Source organism: Puma concolor, chromosome B4 (genome assembly GCF_028749965.1).
Source record: "Puma concolor isolate L17-30 chromosome B4, mPumCon1.1.hap2, whole genome shotgun sequence".
In the NCBI taxonomy this organism is placed as follows: Eukaryota; Metazoa; Chordata; class Mammalia; order Carnivora; family Felidae; genus Puma; species Puma concolor.
The window spans coordinates 87,237,750-87,249,391 of record NC_141673.1 but is presented as its reverse complement, the minus strand read 5'-3'; positions in this window follow the sequence as shown (position 1 = coordinate 87,249,391).

The following is an 11,642-nucleotide window of genomic DNA, read 5'->3' as shown; positions in this document are numbered from 1 at the left end:
GAGTAAACCTTTGGAAAAAGTGTTCCACATCATTAGTTGCTGGGGAAATGGAAATTAAAATTAGCATTATGGGAAGATCCACTCTCACACTGTTGGCATGAGAAGCTCTGTGGACCCTCTCCCTGAAGAAACAACCAGAAATGATGACAGTTCTTTTAAAAGTAAAATAAACATTTAAAATCTGTAGAAATGGGGATGCCTAGTTACTCAGTCAGTTAAGCATCCGACTTCGGCTCAGGTCATGATCTCATTGCTTGTGGGTTCAAGCCCTGTGTTGGGCTCTGTGCTGACAGCTCAGAGCCCGGAGCCTGCTTTGGATTCTGTGTCTCCCTCTCTCTCTGCCCTTCCCCCACTCATACTCTCTCTCTGTCTCTCTCTCAAAAATAAATAAACATTAAAAAAAATTAAAATCTCTAAAAATGGTTCAAAATCAGGAAGCAAATGAAGAAACATCTATTCAGGAAAATATTTGCAAATCATATATCTGGTAAGGGACTTGTGTCTAGAATATGTAGAGAACACTTACAAGTCCATAATACAACAGCCTTATAAAAAAATGTGTAAAGTCTACACTGTTAAGTATGAGTATAACACAGGCCCTGGGAGAGGCTTACAGAGAAAGGCTGAAAAGTAAAGGTAAAGGAACAGGCTGCATCTTGGAAGGCCTTTGCACTGAACTAAGAAGTCTGAACATTGTCCAGAGAGCTATGGGAACCATCAGAGGTCTCAAGCATTGAGTGAGGAGATCAGATTCCATATTAGAAAGACTCATCTGATAACAATATGGAGGTGGGCTGCAGATGATCCACACGGAAGGCAGAAACTGAAAGAGAAGCAAATGGAGATGAGAAAATAAGAGCAGATGCGACAGTGCTTCCCAGGTAGAATCTCTAGGAATTAGTGGCCAATGAGATAGAATGGATGAGGGAGTGAGTAAAATCACAAATGTGGCAATCCCACAGGCCAGCTTCAGTTTGCAGATTTTGTGTTTATTTTGCCATTTACAAAGTTATATTTGAACTGTGGTGGCTTGTTCAATCCTGTTTGCTTCAGTCCTCACCACTCCCTGTTCTCCACGACCCTGCTGGACTTTACCCGCCTGGTTCCTGAAGTAATGACTTTCCTAGACAGTCCTTTTTTTTTTTTTTTTTTTTTTTTTTTTTTAATGTTTGTTTACTCTGGGGCTGTTAGGAGACACATCAGATGAAGAAGGACAAAGGAACTGTGGGGTGGGTGACTTCATTCCTCTCCTCTGACACTGACTCTGCCACTGTTCCCAGCCTCCAATCACACCCACTGCCTTCCCCAAGCTTTCAACTGACTTTTATTGGTTTTTCTGCAGGAAAATCAAGAAGAGAGGAAGAATCTAGACTTTTCCTCTCATAGATGCCTTGAAAACATTGAGAAGCTATGTTATATATCTACTAAATTCCATGTCAGATCTAATCCTCATTGCAACATGGCTGGAATGTAGGATTACTTTTGCTGTATATATGAGTAAACTGAGGCAGTTTAAGTAGGACAGGTTGCCAATATGCTTTAGAATACTGCATTAAATTGGGGCGCCTGGGTGGCGCAGTCGGTTAAGCGTCCGACTTCAGCCAGGTCACGATCTCACGGTCCGTGAGTTCGAGCCCCGCATCGGGCTCTGGGCTGATGGCTCAGAGCCTGGAGCCTGTTTCCGATTCTGTGTCTCCCTCTCTCTCTGCCCCTTCCCCGTTCATGCTCTGTCTCTCTCTGTCCCAAAAATAAAAAAAATAAAAAAACGTTGAAAAAAAAATTAAAAAAAAAAAAAAAGAATACTGCATTGAAGTTTCTTTTAAAAAAAAAAGATCATAAACCATGGCCTCATTCTTTTCTGAAGCCATTTGACTTTTTTTATAACCTTCATTTAATTTTATGATAGATTCAGAGGTATATTCACCAGAATTTCTGACCAGCAAAATATAGGAATTACAGTTGATTCATAACTTTGCCAACATATGGTATCATCATAGTTTACTGGTAAGAGTATATAAATTGGCTACAAGCATATTGGAAAAACTGTTTGACAGTATCCTATTTGTCTATTGCTGGTTATAAACCATTATAAAATGTAGTGATGTAAAAGCAACAATTTGCTTTCTTTCACAGTCCTGTGGGTTGACTGTGCTCCCTTCAGCAGTTTTTGCTTCAACCTCTCAGGCATCATGCTCATCACCCCACTGATGGTGTGGAGCCTGCTTGGGATTCTCTCTCTCTCTCTCTGCCCCACACTGCATGTGCTCTATCTCTTTCTCTCTCTCAAAATAAAGGAATAAACATTTTGTTAAAAAAAATCCTTTGCCTACGTATGAGGTCTGTGAGGCACACACAAGTTTGGTTTGACAGGCCATTGCTGACCAGTGGTAGGAAGTAGTGGATTTTTCTGAAGACCTGACTGGGCCTGACATGCAAGAGAGCTTGACCACATGGCTAGTGTTGATTATGGGTTTTTACACTGAGCTGAGATGGAGCTCTCTATCAGAGTGTTTATACATGTGGTCTTACAGTCGGCTGGTGACTATTGAAAGGGAGTATTCCGAGAGTAAGGGTTCAAGACACCTAAGCAGAAACTGTTTCTTACAACCTAGTGTTGGGAGTCATGTGACATCCATGACAGTCTATATACTCAGTTATACAGGGTTAGCCAAGACTCAGTGGGGGAAAGGACCACACAGGGCATGAGTCCTGGGAACTGTAGCTGACTGGGGGCCATTGTGCAAAAGTAGCTCTTGTAGTCTTTTCTGATTTCCAGTGTTTCATTTTCCTCCTAGAAATAAAATGCTCTTGCAACCTTCCCAAGACCTTCAGGTCTCACTCCATTTGTTGTCAGGGCCAAGCTTGAAGTCTGTGATCTCCTTTTCTAAACGAGGCCCAGATATCAGTGGAGGTCCTTGGGTCCTGTCCTCTGCTGAAGCTCCTCGAGCACAGCTACTAGACTACGATTCTCCCAACCTATAGACTTGTGAGTTAAAGTGACAAGTTTCCTTCTCATATACAAACAACCAACATACAATAGTAGGACAGGAACAAGGTACAAGACATTTTAATTTAAAAGACAATGGACAGGAAGCACATGGCTGTCAGAGAACAACAGAAACTTTATTGAGTCTATTCCTCCTCCCTACTATGGCTCTAGTCTCTGTGATCTAAGATCTTGGTTCTGCACTCTGAGCCATCTTTCCTCTTCATTCAGAAATAATGCTTCAGGTATTAACCTGATTCCTATGACTGACTCATGGCCTTATAGCTTTTTTCCTGTTGATCTGCCTCTTTCCCTAGAAGTCCAAGCACTTGGGTGTATTTGTTTATTCATTGGTCTGCTTGTTTAAAAAACAGTATTAGGTTTTCTGTGATTATGATTGGTGCTCTCTCTATGACATAAAGGCCACACCCATAAATATCTATGATAGGGTGCCTTCTCCTTTGGGATCAGCATCATGGTGCTCAGAGATTAATGTGTCTAAGGTTCTTGGAGAACTTTTTTCTAGCAGATAAGGTCTGTGACATGTGCCCTTAAGATTTCTTTGTCCCTTAAGATTCTTAAAGGCCTATTGGTGGGGAGCCTCAGTGGCTCAGTCAGTTAAGCACCTGACTCTTGATTTTGGCTCAGGTCATGGTCTCATGGTTATCAGATTGTGCCTCACATCAGACTCCCTACTGATGGTGTAGAACCTGCTTGAGATTCTCCCTCTCTCTGTTTCTCTCTGTCCTCCTCTCCACATGCTCTCTCTCACTCTCTCAAAATAAATGAAGACATTTTTGCAAACTACAAGTCCTGTTGCCTATGTATGAGATCTGTGAGGCACACAAAAGTTTGATTTGACAGGCAGTTGCTGTCCAATGGTAGTAAGCACTGGATTTTTCTGAAAACTTTCCTGGGCCTGACATGGAAGAGAGCTTGATCACATGGCTGGCAGTTGATTCCAGCTGTTTACTGTAGGCTTAGATGGGGTGTTCTATCAGAGAGCTTATACATGTGACCTTTCCATGTGGCTTGATCTTTTTGCAGCTGCCTATTTCAAGGGAGCATGCCAAGAGTGAGGGTCCCAGGAGACCAAAGCAGAAACTGTTTCTTATGACCTAGTGTTAAGAGTTATGTGACATCAGTGACATTCTATACACCCAGTTATTCAGGGTCAGCCCAGACTCAGTGTGGGAGAGGACCACACAGGGCATGAGTCCTGGGAAATTTTATTGACTGGGGGCCATTTTTCAAAAGTAGCTCTTATAGACTTTTCTGACTTCCAATGTTTCATTTCCTCCCTATCAGCAAAATGCTCTTTCAACCTTCACAGGACATCCAAGGTCTCACTCTATTAGTTGTCAGGGTCAAGCTTGAAGTCTGTGTTCTCACTATCTAAATCAGGTCCAGATATCAGTGGAGGTCCTTGGGGCCTGTCCCTCTGCTGAAACTCCTTGAGAACAGCTTCTAGACTATGATTCTCCCAATCTATAGACTTGTGAGTTAAAGCAACAAGTTTCCTTCTCATATACAACCAACATACAATGTAAGACAGGACAAGAGTAGAAGACATTTTCACTTAAAAAAGCAAAGGACTGGGGCACCTGGGTGGCTCAGTTGGTTAAGCGTCTGACTTCGGCTCAGGTCATGATCTCGCGGTCTGTGTGTTCGAGCCCCGCGTCGGGCTCTGTGCTGACAGCTCAGAGCCTGAAGCCTGTTTCAGATTCTGTGTCTTCCTCTTTCTCTGACCCTCCCCTGTTCATGCTCTCTCTCTGTCTCGAAAATAAATAAACGTTAAAAAAAAAATTAAAAAAAAAAAAAAGCAAAGGACTGTGGAGCCTGTTGGTTCAGTCAGTTAAGTGTCCAACTTTGGTTCAGGTCATGATCTCCCGGTTCATGGTTTCAAACCCTGCATCAGGCTCTGTGCTGACAGCATGGAGCCTGGAGCCTGCTTTGGACTCTATGTCTCCCTCTCTCTCTGACCCTCCTCCACTCACATTCTGTTTCTCTCTCACTCAGAAATTAAAAAAAAAAAAAACATTTTAAAAAATAAAATAAAAAGACAATGGACAGGGAGCACATGACTGTCAGGGGACAATAGAAATTTTATTGAGTCTACTCCTCCTCCCTACAAGTGATTCTCTATGGCTCTAGTCTCTGTGATCTAGGCTCTCAGTTCTGCATTCTGAGCCATGTTTCCTCTCCATTCAGTAATAATGCTTTAGAAGCTAAACTGATTTCTAAGACTGACTCATGGCTTAAAGGTGACTCATGGCCCTATAGCTTTTGTCCTGTTAATCTGCCTTTTTCCCTAGAAGTCCAAGAACGTGGGTGTATTTGTTTATTTGTTGGTCTGCTTAAAAAACAGTATTTAGGTTTTCTGCGATTATGACTGGTGCTCCCTCTATGACATAAAGGCCACACCCATACATATCTCTAGGAATGGATACCCTTTCCTTTGGGATGGGCATCAAGGTACTTGGAGATAATGCCTCTAAGGTTCTTGGAGAACTTTTTTCTAGCAGATAAGGTTTGAGACATGTGCCCTTAAGATTTCTTTGTCCCTTAAGATTCTTAAATACCTATTGCTGGGGACCCTTAGTGGCTCAGTCAGTTAAGCATCTGAGTGTTGATTTCAGCTCAAGTCACAGTCACAGGATCATCAGATCGTGCCCTGTGGTAGGCTCCCCGCTGACAGTGTGGAGCCTGCTTGGGATTCTCTCTCTCTGTCTCTCTGTTTTTCTCTCTGCCCTTTCCCCTGCATGTGGTTTCTCTCTTTGTCTCTCTCAAAATAAATCAATAAACTTTAAAAAAAAAACAAAAACAAAATAAAAATAAAAATAAAAAAACAAATCCTGTTGCCTATGTATGAGATATGTGAAGCACACACAAGTTTGTTTTAACAGGCCATTACTGTCCAAGGTAGGGAATACTGGACTTTTCTGAAGGCTTGATGGGTCTGACATGGAAGAGACTTGCTCACAAGGCTGGAAGTTGATTCCGGCTATTTACTGTGAGCTTAGATGGGGCTCTCAGAGTGCTTATACACATGCCCTTATAGTATGACGGCTGACTACTGAAAGGTAGCATTCAAAGAGAGACGGTTCCAAGAGATCAAAGCAGAAACTGTTTGCTTCTTATGACCTTGTGTTGGGAGTCATGTGACATCAATGGCATTCTGTATATTTGGTTATCCTGGATCAGCTCAGACTCAGTGTGGGAGAGGACTACACAGGGCATGAATTCTGGGAAGTGTAGTTGACTGGGGGCCTTTGTTCAAAAGTAGCTGTTATAGTCTTTTCTGACTTGCAACATTTCATTTCTCTCTTAGAAGCAAAATGCTCTTGCAACCTTCCCAAGAGCTCCAAGTTCTCACTCTATTAGTTGTCAGGGTCAAGCTTGAAGTCTGTGATCCTACTATCTAAATCATGCCCAGATATCAGTGGAGCTCCTTGGGACCTATGCCTCTGCTGAAGCTCCTTGAGAACAGCTTCTAGACTACAATTTTCCCAATCTATAGACTTGTGAGTTAAAGTGACAAGTTACCTTCTCATACACACCCAACAAACAATAGTAAGACAGGAACAAGGGTACAAGACATTTTCATTTAAAAAGGCAACAGACAGGAAAAACATGTCTGTCAGAGAACAATAGAAATTTTATTGAGTCTACACCTCTTATCTACAAGTGATTCTCTATGGCTCTAGTCTCTGTGATCTAGGCTCTTGGTTCTGCACTCTGAGCCATCTTTCCTCTCCTTTCAGAAATAATGCTTCAGGAGCAAATTGATTTCTAAGACTGAGTCATGGCTGTAGAAGGTTGACTCATGGCCTTATAGCTTTTTTCCTGTTGATCTGCCTCTTTCCTTTGAAGTCCAAGCACATGGGTGTATTTGTTTACTTGTTTCTCTGCTTATTTAAAAAACAGTATTAGGTTTTCTGTGATTATGACTGGTGCTCCCTCTATGACATAAAGGCCACACCCATAAATATCTCTAGAATAGGCTGCCTTCTCCTTTGGGATGGGCATCAAGGTGCTTGGAGATGACGCCTCTAAGGTTCTTGGAAACCTTTTTTCTAGCAGATAAAGTTTGAGACAGGTGCCCTTGAGATTTCTTTGTCCCTTAAGATCTTAAAAGCCTATTGCTACGTATCCTCAGTGGCTCAGTCAGTTAAGCATCTGACTCTTGATTTTGGCTCAGGTCCGTCCGTGTCTCACAGTTGTCAGATCATGCCCCACGTCAGGCTCCCCGCTGATGGTGTGGAACCTGCTTGAGATTCTCTCTCTCTCTCTCTCTGTCTGTCTCTCTTTTTCTCTGCCCCTCCCTTGGATGTGCTCTCTTTCTGTCTCTCAAAATAAACGAAGACATTTTTGGAAAAAAACAAAACCTGTTGCCTACCTATGAGGTATTTGAGGCACACACAAGTTTGGTTTGACAGGCTGTTGCTTTCAAATGGTAGTAAGTACTGGATTTTTCTGAAGACTTGACTGGGCCTGACATGGAAGAGAGCTTTATCACATGGTTGGCAGTTGATTCTGGCTATTTACTATGAGGTCAGATGGGGCTCTCTTTCAGAGTGCTTATACACATGGCCTTTCCATGTGTACACATGGCTTGATCTTTTGACAGTATGGAAGCTGACTATTGAAAGTAGAATTCCAAAAGTGAAGGTTCCAAGACACCAAAGCAGAAACTGTTTGTGTCTTATAACCTGGTGTTGAAGGTCATATGACATCAGAGAAATTCTATATATCTAGTTATACTGGTCAGCCCACACTCAGGGTGCAGAGGACTACACAGGGCATGAATCCTGGGAAGTGCAGTTGACTAGAAGCCAAGTTTGAAACTCGCTCTTATAACTTTTCTGATTTCCAGTGTTTCATTTCTCTTCTAGAAATAAAATGCTCTTACAACCTTCACAAGACTTCCAAAGTCTGACTCTCTTAGTGTCTAGGTCAAACTTGTAGTCTGTGATCTCAATATCTAATTCAGTCTCAGATATCACTAGAGCTCCTTGGGGCCCATCCTTAGCTGAAGCTCCTTGAGCACAACTTCTAGAGTATGATTCTCCCAGTCTTTAGACTTGTGAGTTAAAGGGCAAGTTTTCTTCTCATAGACAACCAACATACAGTGGTAAGACAGGAACAAGGTATAAGACATTTTCATTTAAAAAGGCAAAGGACAGGAAGCACATGGCTGTCAGGGGACAATAGTAAGTTTATTGATTCTACTCCTCCTCCCTACAAGTGATTCTCTATGGCTCTGGTCTCTATGATCTAGGATCTTGGTTCTGACGATGAGCCATCTTTCCTATCCATTCAGAAATTAAGCTTCAGGAGCTAAATATATTTCTAAGACTGAGTCATGGCTGTAAACGGTTGACTCATGGAGTTATAGTTTTTTTCCTGTTGATCTGTCTCTTGAAGTCCAAGCACGTGGGTGTATTTGTTTATTTGTTCTGCTTGCTTAAAAAACAGTGTATAGGTTTTTTTGTGATTATGACTGGTGCTCCCTCTATGACATAAAGGCCACACCCATAAATGTCTATGATAGGGTACCTTCTCCTTTGGGATCAGCATCATGGTGCTCAGAGATTAATGCCTCTAAGTTTCTTGGAAACCTTTTTTCTAGAAGATAAGGTTTGAGACGTGCCCTTAAGATTTCTTTGTCCTTTTAGATTCTTTTTTTTTTTTTTTTTTTTTTTTAAATTTTTTTTCACCGTTTATTTATTTTTGGGACAGAGAGAGACAGAGCATGAACAGGGGAGGGGCAGAGAGAGGGAGACATAGAATCGGAAACAGGCTCCAGGCTCTGAGCCATCAGCCCAGAGCCCGACGCGGGGCTCGAACTCACAGACCGCGAGATCGTGACCTGGCTGAAGCCGGACGCTTAACCGACTGCGCCACCCAGGCGCCCCTGTCCTTTTAGATTCTTAAAGGCCTGTTGCTGGGAATCCTCAGTGGCTCAGTCAGTTAAGCTTTCATGTCTTGATTTCAGCTCAGGTCACAGTCTTAGGGTCATCAGATCATGCATTGTGTCAGGCTCCCCACTGATGGTGTGTAACCTGTTTGGGTTTCTTCTCTCTCTCTCTCTCTCTGCCCCTTCCCTGAAGGCACTCTACCTCTTTCTGTCTCTCAAAATAAATGAATAAACATTAAAAAAAATATTCTTTTGCCTACATATGAACTATGTGAGGCACACACAAGTTTGATTTGACAGGCAGTTGTTGTCCAATGGTAGTAAGCACTGGATTTTTCTGAAGACTTGACTGGGCCTGACATGGAAGAGAGCTTGACCACATGGCTGGCAGTTGATTCCGGCTGTTTACTGTGAGCTTCGATGTTTACATGTGAGCTCACATGTGTGTAAGCACTCAATGAGGGCCATTGTTCAGAATGCTTATACACGTGGCCTTTCCATGTGGCTTAATCTTTTTGCAGTATGGCAGTTGACTATTGAAAGAGAGCATTACAAGTGTGAGTGTTCCAAAAGACCAAAGCAGAAACTGTTTGTTTCTTATGCACCTAGTGTTGGTTGTCATGTGACATCAGTAACATTCTATATACCCAAGTTATACAGGGTCAGCCCATACTCAGTGTGAGATACGACTACACAGGGCATGAATCCTGGGAAGTGTAGTTGACTGGAGGCCATTGTTTGAAACTAGCTCTTATAGTCTTTTTTGACTTCCAATGTTTCATTTCGCTCCTAGCTCCAAATTGCTCTTGCAAACTTCTCAAGACCTCCAGATCTCACTCTACTAGTTTTCAGGGTCAAGCTCGAAGTCTGTGATCTCCCTTTCTGAATCAGGTCCAGATATCAGTGGAGCTGCTTGGGTCCTGAACCTCTGCTGAAGCTCCTTTACCTCCTTTACCACAGCTTCTAGATTACCATTCTCCCAACCTAAAGACTTGCTAGTTAAAGTGACAAGTTTCCTTCTCATACACACCCAAAAACAATGGTAAGACAGGACTAAGGGTACACGACATTTTCATTTAAAAAGGGAAAGTACAGGAAGCAGAAGAGTGTTGGGGACAATATTAACTTGAGTCTACACCTTCTCCTTACAGGTCATTCTCTGGCTCTAGGCTCTGTGATCTAGGCACTTGATTCTGCATGATGAGCCATCTTTTGTCTCCATTCAGAAATAACACTTTAGCACTGATCTGATTCCTAAGACTGACTCATGGCTGTAGAAGGTTGACTCATCGCCTTATAGCTTTTGTCCTGTTGATCTGCCTCTCCCTTGAAGAGCAAGCATGTGGGTGTGTTTGTTTATTTCTTGTTCTGCTTGCTTAAAAAATAGTATATAGGTTTTCTGTGATTATAACTGGTGCTCCCTCTATGACATAAAGGCCATACTCATAAATATCTCTAGGAATGGCTACCTTTTCCTTTGGGATGGGCATCAAGTTGCTTGGAGATAATGCTGCTAAGGTTCTTGGAGACCTTTTTTCTAGCAGATAAGGTTTGAGACATGTGTCCTTAAGATTTCTTTGTCCCTTAAGATTCTGAAAAGCCTATTCCTGCAGAGTCTCAGTGGCTCAGTCAGTTCAGCATCTGAGTCTTGATTTCAGCTCAGGTCACAGTCTCAGGGTCATCAGATCGTGCCCTGCGTCAGGCTTCCCACTGATGGTGTGGAGCCTGCTTGTGATTCTCTCTGTCTCTTTGTCCCTTACCTGCATGTGCTCTCTCTCTTTCTCTCTCTCTAAATAAATGAATAAAAATTTTAAAAAAGAAAACCTGTTGTCTACATTTGATGTGTGTGAGGCACACAAAAGTTTGATTTGACAGGCAGTTGCTGTCAAATGGTAGTAAGTGTTGGATTTTTCTGAAGACTTGACTGGGTCTTCCATGGAAGAGAGCTTGATCATAAGGCTGGAAGTTGATTCCGGCTGTTTACTATGAGCTTAGATTGGGCTATCTTTCAGAGTGCTTATACATGTGGCCTTTCCATGTGGTTTGATCTTTTTACAGTATGGCAGCTATTTGAAGGGAGCATTCCAAGAGTGAGGATTCCAGGAGACCAAAGCAGAAATTATTTGTTTCTTCTGACCTAGTGTCGGTAGTCATGTGACATCAGTGACATTCTATATACCTGAGTTATACAGGGTCAGCCCAGACTCAGTGTGGGAGAGGACCATGCAAAGCACGAATCCTGGCAAGTGTAGTTGACTGAGGGCCATTGTTCAAAAATGCTCTTATAGTCTTTTCTGACTTCCCATGTTTCATTTCCCTCCTTGCAGTAAAATGCTCTTGCAACCTTCACAAGACCTCCAAGGTGTCACTCTATCAATTGTCAGGGTCAAGCTTGAAGTCTTTGTTCTCACTATCTAAATCAGGTCCAGATATCGTGGAGGTCCTTGGGGCCTGTCCCTCTGCTGAAACTCCTTGAGAACAGCTTCTAGGCTACGATTCTCCCAATCTATATACATGTGAGTTAAAGCGACAAGTTTCCTTCTCAAACACATCCAACATACAATGGTAAGACCAAAACAAGGTACCAGACATTTTCACTTAAAAAGGCAAAGGATAGGAAGCACATAGCTGTCAGGGGACAACAGAAATTTTATTGAGTCTACACCTCTTGTCTACAAGTGATTCTCTATGTCTCTAAGCTCTGTGATCTAGGCTCTTGGTTCTGCACTCTGGGCC